Source organism: Sciurus vulgaris (genome assembly GCF_902686455.1).
Source record: "Sciurus vulgaris genome assembly, chromosome: 5".
NCBI classification, from domain to species: Eukaryota; Metazoa; Chordata; class Mammalia; order Rodentia; family Sciuridae; genus Sciurus; species Sciurus vulgaris.
The window spans coordinates 86,508,357-86,523,603 of NC_136465.1; the positions used below are offsets into that span (position 1 = coordinate 86,508,357).

A 15,247-nucleotide genomic window follows, 5' to 3' on the forward strand; every position below is an offset into this window, starting at 1 on the left:
CTGGGAAGCAGGAAAAAAATGTTTAAAGTAATTATGAAATGCTTAGGCTACTGTGATTAGGACTTTGTAGCTGATGTTCTACATTTATTTATTCATTCAACAAATGTGCATTGAGTTTCTGATGTGTGCAAAGCACCCTTCCAGAAATTGGAGATATGGTAGCGATAATACAATAATCCCTGCCCTGTGGATCTGATAATCTGAGAGTAGTTTACAGAGAGAAAGAAACAGATTTTTTAAAAATATATCATTAGTAAGGTATATGGTATGAAAGATGGTGTGATAAAGTGATACAGAATTAAATGTAAAATAGGAAGAAGCACAATAATGGGGAGTGTTTGAATTTTGTTGAAAGAGTGTTCATTATAACCTGCATTGAAGTGAAGTGAATGAAATTCTGAAGAGGTAAAGTAACAAGTCATGAGGATTACAGAGAAAGAGAAATCCTGGTTTTAGTGAGAAGATGGGTAAAGTTTCTGCCATGGAGCATCAAGACAGACATGCTTGCTAAAGAGAGCAAGGAAACAGATCATAAGAGCCGAGGTCAGTCAGAAAGCTAACCAGAAAACAGATCATGGAGGACCTTCAAATTCATCATCTGCTCAGAGTGAGGTGTGAAGCCATTGGAGTGTTTTGGGCAAAAAAGTAGCATGATCTTAAGTGCTAACACAATCCTCCTCATTTCTGTGCTAAGTAGACAGAAGGCTTAACTGGCTACAGAAGGAACAGTAAAGAGAAAAAGTGTGAAAATTCAGGAAGGAGAGACTTGTCCATGGAAAGGTTGCAATCAGAAAAGTGAGAATTAGTTTTATTCTTTAAGAATTTTGAAAATAAAGGAAGATAGAATGCTTCATAGAAAACTGTAGTTGTCATTTAGTGGTTTTACAAAGAACATGTTTTGGTGGCAATATGAGTTTAACTGTTATATTTTAAGTTGAGAGTGCTCACCTATAAATTAGGTGGAAGTATCGATTGGGCTATTGTATACATTGATCTGGAGTCCATAAGAGCTTAGTTACAGAATTTAAAGCATTAGAATAGTGTAATAGCCAAAGGAGTGGGCACAGATGGAGGGAGAAAAAAAGAGCTACAGTAACATTAGATCTTGAATGTTATCATGAAATAGCCCTTTTCTTTTAAATTAGTCTTTACATTAAAAACATCACTTGATCTCACAGTCGATAGCTGAGCCAATAAAGTAGCCATTCATTTTCTAGCTATTAGTTAATAATTTAGTCATGTTCAGCTTCCACAATAATTCAACTCTCATTTAATAATTCAGTGAAATTTCAAAATGGGTTTTTCTAATGCTCTCAGTTCACCCTTAAGGTGAATAATCTATACAACATGTATAGTATAATCAGGAAGGAGCAAACATACTTTTGAATATCTGATGAAGGCCACCAAGGAGATATATATACATATATATATATATACACACACACACATATTCCAAATAGCAGTGCATCATTGGACTCAAGAATCATTACATGCAATGTTAATGCATGAAAATATGTAAATTCATGGTTTCTACAATATGCTTTTCCTAAATATAACTCACAGGTGTAATGGATAGAAAAATAATAGTGCATATCTTTCTAGCAGTAAAAGTGACAAGTATTAAATTTTGCAGATTTAAAAAAATCATGCTACTCACATAGGTAAAAAGTCAAGAAATAGGTGGCATGCTTAAAGCAGGTAATTTGAGGAAGAGTTAATTAACAGGGCAAAGTCAGCAGGTAAGATGCAGGAGGTAATTCGGTAAATGTCATAAAATTAGTAAGTTGTACAATTGTCATTAAAATGTAAGTCTCACTATAAAGTTCACAGATTTAACATCTTTAACATCTCATGCCATATATATATGTATATATGTGGTATATATATATACATATATTATATCTATCTATCTATCTATGTATCTCCTCACTGTTTGGAATAAATAATTCAAGAAAAAAATACCCCAAATTGCAAAATATTTCAATAGGTCAGTTCATGTACATGGAGCTTTGGATATTAATATTTTTAGAGTAAAAAATGTGTTGTCCAATTAGAAAAGACCAATTAAAGTTATGGTCTGCATAGTATTTAATAAAATTATAATTACTTATAAGAAAATGCTCTAGCTGGGTGCTGTTGGGTACACCTGTAATGCCAGAGGCTCAGGAGGCTGAGACAGGAGGATCACGAGTTCAGTCAGCCTCTGCAACTTAGAGACTGGGAATATGGCTCAGTGGTTAATCACCCCTGGGTTCAATCTCTGGTACCAAAAATTTTTTAAAGAAAAAAATGGTCTAACATACTTCAATTTTTGCCTTATTTATGGGAAAAGAAACTTACCAGATGTAGGTAGCTATAGGGGTACTGGTGATTAGTTATAAACACTGGGATATTCTGAGTATAAGGGGATGTTTTAAATAATGTCAGAAAACTTGCACTATAAGTGGATGTGGTCACTATTGTGCTTAGTATTTGACATTTGTTTTCCCTTTTCTGCTATCCAAATTCAAATTTATTTCAAAGTCAAACTCATGCCATCTCAGATCTGGGCCACGAAACAAATCAAATATGCACTCATACTGTCCTTAGCATCTATAGACAAAGAGAGCTCTTATACACAGGGAGCTAATTATTTTTTCAATCTTATGGTCAGTTAGATCCAGCTTCCTTAGTACCATCCTCACAATCCAAAATAAAAGATTGCCTACTCCCCAGTCTCTATAATAGTACTTACTTAATGCTTTGAGATTCTGTCCCCTGACCAAACTTATGACTTGTCACTACCATTCAAACCATAATTAAGAAAATTATAAAAAACCAATCAAATGAGTATTATCTCCTCCAGCACTTAGCAGTAAAATTACTGCAATCATATGAGGCAGAAGCATGTTCTCTGCTCACGCTATCACTGTTGAAACCCACGAGCAGAAGCACTTTCTTTCCTCACCAGGCTTCTTAGGCAATCTGAGTGTGCTGAGTTGAGGCTTTATTCTCCTCTTGCTCTTTTATTGCATGCTAAGAACGACGGACAATTCAGAGTGTGAAGGGAGGGAGCTCTCTGCCTAAACATCAAGTTTTCCTCACCTTGTTGGCATGATGGGGACCTACTACAGAGGTTTCTTTAAGTGAATGTTTATATTCCTTAGATTTAAAGCAAAAAACTTGAGACAAACTTGTGAACATATCTGTAGCATATGCAATGGTCTTTGGACGCATAACTCTGCTCCTCTTAGGTTACTATCATTTAACTATACCAACCACCTCTCCTTGTTGTTATGTTTTGATCTTCAAGTCACATTTTATTATAATATTTTAGTCTCTGACCTATTACTTTATTCTCCTCTTAAGACTTCCTTGCATATATGGAACACTGAAAAAAATCTATGAGTATGGCAGTTCTTTGTTCTTCTTTCTCCTGTGCTTTCCCCCATTTACTACACATCTGTCAACCTTTTCCCTGACTACATCTTCAAAATTTATCTATCTCTGATACAGTAATTTTAGAAAACCAATAACTGCTTTATTCTGTTCTTCTTTTTTTCACCAAAACTCTCCTACACATATTCTTCTGTATTTTCCTTAAATTGGGACAATAAAACACTACGTTCCTGAATACCCCCTTTTTCCAAAAACCTAGCCAAGATAAGGGAATAATGACAGTTAGGCTGGGCTGGAAAGTCCAGATACATATGATTTAGGACACTGGCTTTCTTTTGTGCACACTGGGAAGGAGGGAAAGGAGGAAGCTACTTTCTTGCAACTATAGAAGTGTAGTAGCTCCTAGGGATGTGGTCATACAAGCTGATGATGATGATGATGTCACTGCTTCTGCAGTCTAACATATAAAACCTTCTCTGAGTCGGGGTGGATGTGGAACTGAAGACATTGTGGATCACTTCCCCTGCCAGGTACCATGAGACAAAATACCAAGAGGGAGAAGAAACACTGCTTGGTAAAGTATCTTGCAGAAAAGAGGTGCTACCTGCTGACTGTCACCACTAAACTCTTCTTGGAGCAGTCACTGATCTCTTGAAAGCCTTCCCCCAATAAATCATATAAATCATGCTCTCTCCAGGCACTTGCTTGGCCTTTCTGCAACCTACCCCACTGCCAATGCACAGCTGGGCTGTGGCTATGACATCGAAGCGTTAAGTTGTTCATTGTATATAACTTAGTAGTATCCCCCTACTCTGTTTAATATCTTCCCTGTGTGCCAAGAATTATTACCCACTAATATTTAATAGTCAATTGAAACAACTATGAAATGCAACCCTATTGTCTTTTATCTGAGTTTGGGGTCCCCAAATGTGGATGAAAGCCCTCTTATGAATCCATTTATCGAAAAGTGCTACAAGGAGCAGCATGTTTAAAGGAAGGAAAAAAGGAACAGGTTAAAAAAAAAAAAGTAAAAGATCAAATGCAGAAGCTTCATTGCAATATATATATATATATTTTTTTTTCTTCAATGAATTACCAGTTGTCTTCTCAGAATCTTTGAAGCATAAATGGCCCTTCAGAACTACCTCAGAGATAATAAGTTTGAGCCTCTGTATACCTACCACATTCATCAAAGACAGACTCAATTTTTAGAATATTTAAGAGCCTTATGAGTAGTCTCCTTGCTGAATTCATATCCTTAGCCTGGTTTCCATTGGATTATCTTTTCTCATTAATTCATCTTAAGGTGTTTATATTTGATAGAGTATCAATGATAATCCTGGCTAGTTATTAGCATTTCAATATTTTTCTTTTTTTCTTTTGACTTTATTTATGATCATTTTAATATAAATAATATATATAAAAAATAACAATAGAGATTTTCAGTTTAGTAAAATATTTACAGTTTTATAAAAAAAAAAAAAAAAAAAAAAAAAAAAAAAAACATCAAAACCCCAGTCTTGTGTCAAAATATCTTGCCATACTCCGGATAACAAATGTGTTTTTTAAATTTGAATTTTTGTATTTTAGTCATTATTCAAGCACAAATTTACTTTATGATAAAATATATGTGTCCTTATTTTTATTATTGATACAGACACAACAATTCATGCACAGTGGTTCAAAAATATCACTTGAAAATCATGATACATGCCAAACTATAAGACCTTCTTCTTGACTGGTAAAACTTTCTATTCTGAATCCAAAATAATGGGGCTTTTAATAGGGTCTTTACAGTTTTTGAAATTGAGTTGAAAGAGTAACAATGAATAGAAGAAGGATGGGAAGAAGTGATCACTGGCTTTCTAAAATAAATAGTAAAAGTTTTTAGTGCCTTCATTTTTAAGGGAAGAAAAGCTTAAAATAAACATTTTTGTTTTAAGAAATTATTAAAAGAATAAAAATGTTAGTCAAAAGAAAGCAGGATGGAATTAAATTTTTTTAAAGTGGAATCAATAAAACAGAAATTAAAAGGAAAAACAAAAAAGTAATCTTTCTTTAGATTTACAAAAGCAGGATGATTTTTCAAAAGAGAGACTGAATAAATAATGACCACAGATGAGAATTTTTAAAAATTGTAAGAGAACATCAAGGGCACTAATATCATAATAAAGAATTGTAAAACTAAGGGAGATCATCAAACTGTAAGTAAGCAAATCTAAATAAAGAACTACTAGATAATTGGCCTCAATTATCATAGAATAGGGAAAAAAGACTAAACTCCTACTTTTTTAAAGTTATCATTTCAAAGTATTTATCTTAGTTACATTTCACCATTAAATAACAGTTCATACTTAACAGTGATGTTATAACATAGAAAAAAATAAGAATTTTCATTTAATTATGAAATTAGAAATCTAAACAATCAAACAAATGTGACTACTTCGGAAACAAAATGATTAAGCTCAAAAGAAATGAGATCTAAAAAAAAAAAGAAATGAGATCTAATTTAGCATCCATTTCTAATAAAACTCAGAAAGCAGAGATAAATCCAATGTGACAAAAATCATATAAATGAAAACAAAGCAAATTTTATTTTGATGATAATAATTTTAAAGCCGTATGTTTTAAAATCTAGTAGAAGTTAAGTTTAATGTCTAGTACCATTATGTGACATTATTTTGGAGGTTCCAGCAAATATATTAAAATAAAAGAGAAAAAGAAGTACAAATATAAGAATACAAAAAAATTCTTTCCAAATATGTAATGATTCATCACAAAAACCAAATCTCTAGTTTTACACGGATCTGAATTTAATTAATAGTGGGATTTGTCAAGCTTGCTGCATAGCAGAAACAATTCAAAGCCAATACCTTTTTCAATATTAGCAATACATAATAAAAAATGGAAATGTAAAAAACTGTATCCACTAAAGTTTGTTAATTACTCCGACCTAAAAGTAACTGAATTATTCAGACATAAATGTAATAATAAAGGTGCAAGAACAATATTAAAAAACCAAAATCTTTTTCTGAATGAGATAAACAGGAGATAAAAATTTGAAAATCATACTATGTTCTTGGTAAGGAATAATTAACATAACAAATGCCAATTTTATTAAAATTTGCATATAAATTTAGATTTATTACACTTATAAAATATATTGTAAGCAAATTTTAAAACATCTTTAATTATATGCAGTAAAAATGACAGAAGAGATCAAATACAATGGCAGCAACAAATAAAAATGGAGAATAGGAAAGTGGAGATGGATTAAAAATAAGTCTACTGTAACCTTAAATTCAATATTAACAAAGGATTTATAGAAAAAGAAAATTAAAATCAAATAATCAGTCCAGAATCCTTTATATCTAGGAAGAACTATCAAATTGCAATATATATAATTATACATGTACATATACACAATCTTTAGTATATACATACCCACAGGCATATTATGAACACTATATATTTATACATATACATTAATACAAATATATTTTATTTCACATTTCGCGTAACATTTCAGACAGTGTGTATGTACAAATATATATTTGTATGTCATATGATTTGTAAATAAACCTCAAAAATGTGAAGAACATGAACCAGCAAATGTGTTAAGCAACAGATTTTTTAATCACACACAGGATGTGGGTGTGTCTGTAGATAAAATGGAGACTTAAATAATTGGCTCACACAATTGTGGTGGCTGTCAAGTCTAAAGTCTTTAGAAGTAGGACAATAGGCTCGATACCCAGTCAAGTGCTGTATGTTGTGTTCTGTAGTTTGAAGGCAGGCCAAAGGCAGAATTCTGTCTTTCTTGAGGATGTCAGTCTTTTAAGTAATGAGCTCACTGGATAAGGCTCATGCACATCATGAATGAAAATCTGCTTTATTCAATGTCTACTGATTTACATATTAATCACATCTAAAAAAAGCTTCACAGGGAGATCTATACCAGTATTTAACCAAAATTTGGGCATGACAGCTTAGCCAAGTCTATATAAAACTATCACAGAGGCGGAGTAGGTCGCAACTAACTTCCTTCCAACTCTTTTTTAAGAGGCCAGACAAGAAAAAAAAAAAAAAAAAACAAACAAAAATCCAGCAATATGCTCTCTGATTAGATCACAGACAAGAACAAGATGCAGGGCAGAGACCTGTCATTTTAGTTCTGCATGTCAATATACTAACATTCAGCATTAGAAAGTCCAGAATAGTGCACATCTAATACATATCCTTTAATATTATATATATATATTTCAATAATTTTTTAAAGATCTGAATATTTATATCAGAGTGGTTCACAATTAGGAATGAAATTTGCAATTCTGCTGGTCTTCAAACAAATCAATAATGGAGTTTGGTGATTAATAAAACCCGTGTAACATGTAACAGCTAGCTTAGACTGGGAGATCAAAGATGAAAAATTAAAATTGGTATTTGAACAGGGATCTCAAAAATGTAAAGGAACCAGTCATCAAAAGATACGGAGATAGAGTGTCCTAGGAAAAGACTGAATGGAAGAAAGATTTTTGCCTGACAGAGCATGGTATTAAAATAAAAACTCTGTCAAACTTCATGCAGATTATTCTTTCCCTGCTGCCCGTTTTCTTCTTTTCATAGAAACTACTGTCTTCTAACATATGATGAAGTTTACTCATTCATTTGATAATCCCTTGCTGCCAGAAAGTAAATTATACAGGAACAGATAAATCTATTTATTTATTTTTTCTATTAAAAATCATAAATTTACATAGGGCAATGTTGATTGATTCATTCTGTTATTTTTTCCCTTCCCCCCACCCCTCCCACCCCTCTTTTCCCTCTATACAGTCCTTCCTTCCTCCATTCTTACCACCCTCCTTATCCCTAACCTTAAACCTAACCCTACCCCTAACGCTAACCCCTCATACCCCCCATTATATGTCTTTATCCGCTTATCAGCGAGCTCATTCATCCTTTAGTTTTTTGAGATTGGCTTATCTCACTTAGCATGATATTCTCCAATTTCATCCATTTGCCTGCAAATGCCATAATTTGATCATTTTCATGGCGGAGTAATATTCCATTGTATATATATGCCACAGTTTCTTTATCCATTCATCAACTGAAGGGCATCTAGGTTGGTTCCACAATCTGGCTATTGTGAATTGAGCAGCTATGAACATTGATGTGGCTGTATCTCTGTAGTATGCTGATTTTAAGTCCTTTGGGTATAGGCCAAGGAGTGGGATAGCTCGATCAAATGGTGGTTCCATTCCAAGCTTTCTGAGGAATCTCCATACTGCTTTCCAGAGTGGCTGCACTAATTTACAACCCCACCAGCAATGTATGAGTGTACCTTTCTCCCCACATCCTCGCCAACACCTATTGTTGCATGTGTTCTTGATAATCGCCATTCTAATTGGGGTGAGATGAAATCTTAGTGTAGTTTTGATTTGCATTTCTCTTATTACTAGAGATGCTGAACATTTTTTCATATATCTGTTGATTGCTTATACATCTTCTTCTGTGAAGTGCCTGTTCATTTCCTTAGCCCATTTGTTAATGGATTATTTGTATTCTTGGTGTAGAGTTTTTGGAGTTCTTTATAGATTCTGGAGATTAGCGCTCTATCTGAAGTATGAGTGGCAAAGATTTTCTCCCACTCTATAGGCTCTCTCTTCACATTACTGATAGTTTCCTTTGCTGAGAGAAAGCTTTTTAGTTTGAATCTATCCCAGTGGTTGATTCTAGCTTTTATTTCTTGTGCTATGGGAGTTCTGTTAAGGAAGTCTGATCCTAAGCCAGCAAGTTGAAAGTTTGGACCTACTTTTTCTTCTATAAGATGCAGGGTCTCTGGTCTGATTCTGAGGTCCTTGATCCATTTTGAGTTGAGTTTTGTGCAGGGTGAGAGAGGGATTTAGTTTCATTCTGTTGCATATGGATTTCCAGTTTTCCCAGCACTATTTGTTGAAGAGGCTATCTTTTCTCCATTGCATATTTTTGGCCCCTTTGTCTAGTATGAGAAAATTGTATTTATTTGGGTTTGTGTCCATGTCCTCTATTCTGTGCCATTGATCTACCTTTCTGCCGTTTTTGTTACTATTGCTTTGTAGTAGAGATGAAGATCTGGTATTGCAATACCCCCTGCTATGCTCTTTCTACTGAGGATTGCTTTAGCTATTCTGGGTTTCTTATTCTTCCAGATGAATTTCATAATTGCTTCCTCTATTTCTGTAAGGTACATCATTGGGATTTTAATTGGAATTGCATTGAATCTGTATAGCACTTTTGGTAGTATGGCCATTTTGACAATATTAATTCTGCCTATCCAAGAACATGGGAGATCTTTCCATCTTCCAAGGTTTTCTTTAATTTCTTTCTTTAGTGTTCTGTAGTTCTCATTGTAGAGGTCTTTCACCTCTTTGTGAGATTTATTCCCAAGTATTTTATTTTTTTCGAGGCTATTGTGAATGGGGTAGTTTTCCTAATTTCTCTTTCTGAGGATTCATCACTTATGTATAAAAATGCATTGGATTTATGAGCATTGATCTTGTAACCTGCTACTTTACTAAATTCACTTATAAGTTGTAAGAGTTTTCTGGTGGAATTTCCAGGTTCCTCTAAATATATAATCATGTCATCAGTGAACAGGGATAGTTTGAGTTCTTCTTTCCCAATTCATTTCCCTTTAGTTTCTTTGGTTTGTCTAATTGCTCTGGCCAGAGTCTCAAGAACGATATTGAATAAAAGTGGTGAAAGAGGGCATCCCTGCCTTGTTCCAGATTTTAGGGGGAATGCTTTCAATTTTTCACCATTTAGAATGATATTGGCCATGGGCTTAGAGTAGATGGCCTTCACAATGTTAAGGAATGTTCCCCCTACCCCAATTTTCTCTAGTGTTTTGAGCATGAAGGGATGCTGTATTTTATCGAATGCTTTTTCTGCATCTATTGAAATAATCATGTGATTCTTAACTTTTAGTCAGTTGATATGGTGAATGACATTTATTGATTTCCGGATGTTAAACCAACCTTGCATCCCTGGGATAAAACCCACTTGATCGTGGTGCACTATCTTTTTAATATATTTTTGTATGCAATTTGCTAAAATTTTGTTTAGAATTTTTGCATCGATGTTCATTAAGGATATTGGTCTGAAATTTTCTTTCCTTGATGTGTCTCTGTCTGGTTTAGGTATCAGGGTGATATTGGCTTCATAGAATGAGTTTGGGAGGGTTCCCTCCTCTTCTATTTTATGGAATACTTTGAGAAGTATTGGAATGAGCTCTTCTTTAAAGGTTTTGTAGAATCAGCTGAGAACCCATCTGGTCCCAGAGTTTTCTTTGTTGGTAGGCTTTTGATGACCTCTTCTATTTCATTGCTTGAAATTGATTTATTTTAGTCGTGTATGTCCTCCTTGTACAGTTTAGGTAATCCATATGTCTCTAGAAACTTGTTTATGTCTTTGAGGTTTTCCGTTTTATTGGAGTATAGATTTTCAAAATAGCTTCTAATTATGTTTTGTATTTCACTCGTGTCTGTTGTTCATTCCAAATTTTAGTAATTTGAGTTTTCTCCCTCTTTCACTTTGTTAGTGTGGCTAAGAGTTTATCAATTTTGTTTATTTTTTCAAAGAACCAACTATTTATTTTGTTAATTTTTCCGATGGTTTCTTTTGCTTCATTTTCGTTGATTTCGGCTCTGATTTTAACTATTTCCTGTCGTCTACTACTTTTGGTGTTGGTCTGGCTTCTTTTTCTAGGGCTTTGAGCTGTAGTGTTAAGTCATTTATTTGTTGATTTCTACTTCTTTTGTTGAATGCGCCCCATGAAATAAATCTTCCTCTAAGTACTGCTTTCATAGTGTCCCAGAGATTTTGATATGATGTGTCTTTGTTCTCATTTACTTCTAAGAATTTTTTTATTTCCCTCCTGATGTCTTCTGTTATCCATTCATCATATATTAGTGTATTATTTAATCTCCAGGTATTGGAGAAGTCTGTTTTTTGTTCTGTCATTTATTTCTAATTTCAATCCATTATGATCTGATAGAATACAAGGTAGTATCTCTATCTTCTTGTATTTGCTAACAGTAGCTTTGTGGCATAAGACATGGTCTATGTTAGAGAAGGATCCATGTGCTGCTGAGAAGAAAGTGTATTCGTTCTTTGTTGGATGGTATATTTTATATAAGTCGGTTAAGTCTAAATTGTTGATTGTGTTATTTAGATCTATGGCTTCTTTATTCAATTTTTGTTTGGATGATCTATCCAGCGGTGAGAGAGGTGTGTTAAAATCACCTAGTATTATTGTGTTGTGGTCTATTTGATTTCTGGAATTGAGAAGGATTTGTTTGACGTACATGGATGAGCCAATGTTTGGGGCATAGATATTTATGATTGTTATGTCTTGCTGATTTATGCTTCCCTTAAGCAGTATGTAATGTCCTTCTTTATGCCTTCTGACTAGTTTTAGCTTGAAGTCCACATTATCTGAAATGAGGATGGATACTCCAGCCTTTTTGCTGTGTCAATGTGCATGGTATGTTTTTTCCCATCCTTTCACCTTTAGTCTATGGGTATCTTTTTCTATGAGATGAATCTCTTGCAGGCAACATATTGTTGGATTTTTCTTTTTAATCAAATCTGCCAGTCTATGTCTTTTGATTGATGAGTTCAGGCCATTAACATTCAGGTTTATTATTGTGATATGATTTGTATTCCCAGTCATTTGACTCATTTTGTTTTTTGACATGATTTGGTTTCTCCTTTATTTCGCTGTTCCTTTAGGGTAGTTCCTCTGTTTGCTGTTTTACATCATTCTTTTTCATCTCTTCCTCATGGAATATTTTGCTGAGAATGTTCTGTAATGCCAGCTTTCTTTTTGTAAATTCCTTTCGCTTTTGTTTATCATGGAAGGATTTTTTTCGTTGTAAAATCTGAAGGTAAGTTTTGCTGGGTATAAGATTCTTGGTTGGCATCCATTTTCTTTCAGGGCTTGGTAAATGTTGTTCCAGGCCCTTCTAGCTTTTAGGGTTTGAATTGAAAAATCTGTTGATATTCTTTTTGGTTTCCCCCTGAATGTAATCTGATTCTTTTCTCTCGCGGCCTTTAAAATTCTGTCTTTATTTTGTATGTTAGGTATTTTCATTATAATGTGCCTTGGTGTGGGTCTGTTGTAATTTTGTATATTTGGAGTCCTATAAGCCTCTCGTACTTGGTTTTCCATTTCATTCTTCAGATTTGGGAAATTTTCTGATATTATTTCATTGAATAGATTGTTCATTCCTTTGGTTTGTTTCTCTAAGCCTTCCTCAATCCCAATAATTCTTAAATTTGGCCTTTTCATGATATCCCATAATTCTTGTAGATTCTGTTCATGATTTCTTTCCATCTTTTTTGTTTGGTCAACCTTGTTTTCAAGATTAAATATTTTGTCTTCAATATCTGAGGTTCTGTCTTCCAGGTGTTCTATCCTATTGGTTATGCTTTCTATGGAGTTTTTAACTTGGTTTATTGTTTCCTTCATTTCAAGGATTTCTGTTTGGTTTTTCTTCAATATCTCTAACTCTTTATTGAAATGATCTCTTGCTTCCCGTATTCACTCCTTTAACTGTTGATTGGTGCAATCATTTAATGCCTGCATTTGCTCTTTCATCTCCTCTTTTGCTTCCCTGATTGTTTTAATTATGTACATTCTGAACTTCCTTTCTGACATTTCTTCTGCTGTGCTGTCTTTGAGTTTTATTGATATAGTATCTAGGTTTGTTTGGGACATTTTCTTCCCTTGTTTTCTCATATTGGTCAGATGTCAGTGGGACTCTGTGATATTGCAGATTTCCTCTATTTGCTTATAATGTCCCTGTAGATTTCCAGTGTATCACCTCCCAGCCTTCAGTAGCCTGAAGTCTTGGAGTAACTTGATAATGCAGTACTTCCAAAGAAAGGTGTCCCTAGCCTGCTACTGGTTCTAGGGCTTGGAGCTGGCTCTGTGTGGAAAGGCTCTCACTGGGCGGCCTGCTCCAAGAAGCTGGTGGTGTGGGAGGAGCCCACCGCTATAGTGCCCAGGGCTGCCTGGAGAAGACTCTAGCTGCCCTGCCCTACTCTAATAAGCCACCCGAATCCGGGCCTGCTGCCCAGGACAAGCTTCACCAGGTGGGGAGACTCACCCCATGGTTCTATTTTAGTCCATGTCTCTCAATGTCTCCCCTCTGGAATCCTGGTTTCTGGAGCGACTGGAGATGCAGTCACCATCTAGTCCACCATCTTGGATTGCCCCGTGGAAAAAGCCTGAGGCCGGAGGGGGGCAGGGCCGCCTGGAGAGGTCTCTGGCTGCCCTGCCCTGGTCCCAGAGGCTGCTTGCGGGTTGGAGGTCTCCGTTGGCTTGGGGACTTGTGGGTGGTTTTGTGTAGAAAGGCTCTCACTAGGCGGTCTGCTCTGAGAAGCTAGCCTAAAAAGGCACTTCCCACCAGAGGGAGCCGGGCTGCTTGGGGAAGTCCCTGGGTGCCCTGTCCTGGTCTCTGAAGCAACCTGTGGGCAGGCCGGAGCTTGCCATGTGCTGACTCAGGGCCTTGGGCCTGGTTGTGTGCAGAAAGGCTCTCACTGGGGGCCTGCTCCAAGAAGCTGGAGTATCTGGCCCTGTGGGAGGAGCCCACCGCCCACCACCAGAGTGCTCAGGGCTGCCTGGGGGAGACTCTAGCTGCCCTGCCCTACTCTAATAAGCCGCCTGAATCTGGGCCTGCCGCCTGGGCCAAGCTTCACCAGGTGGGGGAGACTCACCCTGTGGTTCTATTTTAGTCCGAGTTTCTCAATGCCTCCCCTTCTTGAATCCTGGGTTCTGGAGCGACTGAAGATGCAGTCACCCTCTAGTCCGCCATCTTGGATCGCCCCCTCTATTTATTTTTTAAAACTTATAGAACACAAGAACCTACAAAAATGTATGTATGCACTAAATGTTTAATGATATTTTGTTAAATGAATGAATGAATACGTGTGACTTTGAAATGAGTACAAAAGAAGAGTGAGAAAGGATGAAAATAGAAACTTACATGGAACTATTTAATACTGGGCCTTGAAAATAGGGTAAAGAATTTGGCATTTATTTTATGTATAATCAGCCTTTGAGAGTTTAAACCAAATAAAAGACATGGTCTATTTCTGTTTTAAACACAAACAGTTGTTCAGGTTTTCATAGAGAGGACCCAAGAAACAAACAAACAACCAAAAATCAGAGAAAAGAATTAAGAGACTATGCATAATAGCCCAGCAGAGAGAGAGGTGAAGGTGACTAGAATCTGTAATAGACAGAAGTTCATGAATTCAGAAAATATCTCAGAAATAGATTCAATAAATTTCCATTTTGATGATGCAGGAAGTAGGCAAACCAATGTCAATAAATATTAAATGATGAAATAAACTCACTTATTACAATTTCTGAAGTAAACATTGATATAGAAAATAATAAAAGAAATTCAACATACTAAAATAACAAGAAAATATGAACATATTAACCAAAGTAAAAATAAAATGAGTAATTCATAAAGACAAACTCAAAAAATGATAAATTACAAAGAGAAAAATATGGGTGAACAAGCTGAGAACTATTTCCTGAGGGAGGAAATGTAAAAATATTAAACTATTAACGCAATCAAAAAATTAACACAAACACACAAGATTGGAAATCAAATAAAATAGAGAATGCTTTAAAAATTATGAGTAAATAATTTTTAAATGTAAACAAATAAATGTAAATAAACAAATTTCAACACTATATAGTAATGGTTATGTATTTAACTTGTAAATGACAAAATATTTAAACAGTTTAATAGCCAAAATGTAGGTAAGAAACTCACAAACATTGAAAAACTCTAGCAAAAAATCTCAA

The 15,247-nt window shown here is 35.0% G+C and overlaps 1 long non-coding RNA gene across 3 annotated transcripts in view; it reads left to right on the top strand.

Annotated features, from left to right (window-relative positions):
- The window catches only part of LOC306662029, a 68,357-nt gene that overhangs the window by 23,583 nt on the left and 29,527 nt on the right, over positions 1-15,247 (top strand). Inside the window, exon 4 of one of the 3 annotated variants that reach the window (XR_013764039.1) lies at positions 3,835-4,725. The exons of the other annotated variants lie outside the window; for them this stretch is intronic. This is a non-coding gene — a long non-coding RNA (uncharacterized lncRNA). Of the gene's footprint in view, positions 1-3,834; positions 4,726-15,247 lie in introns of those variants that run through there. 3 annotated transcript variants of the gene reach the window in all.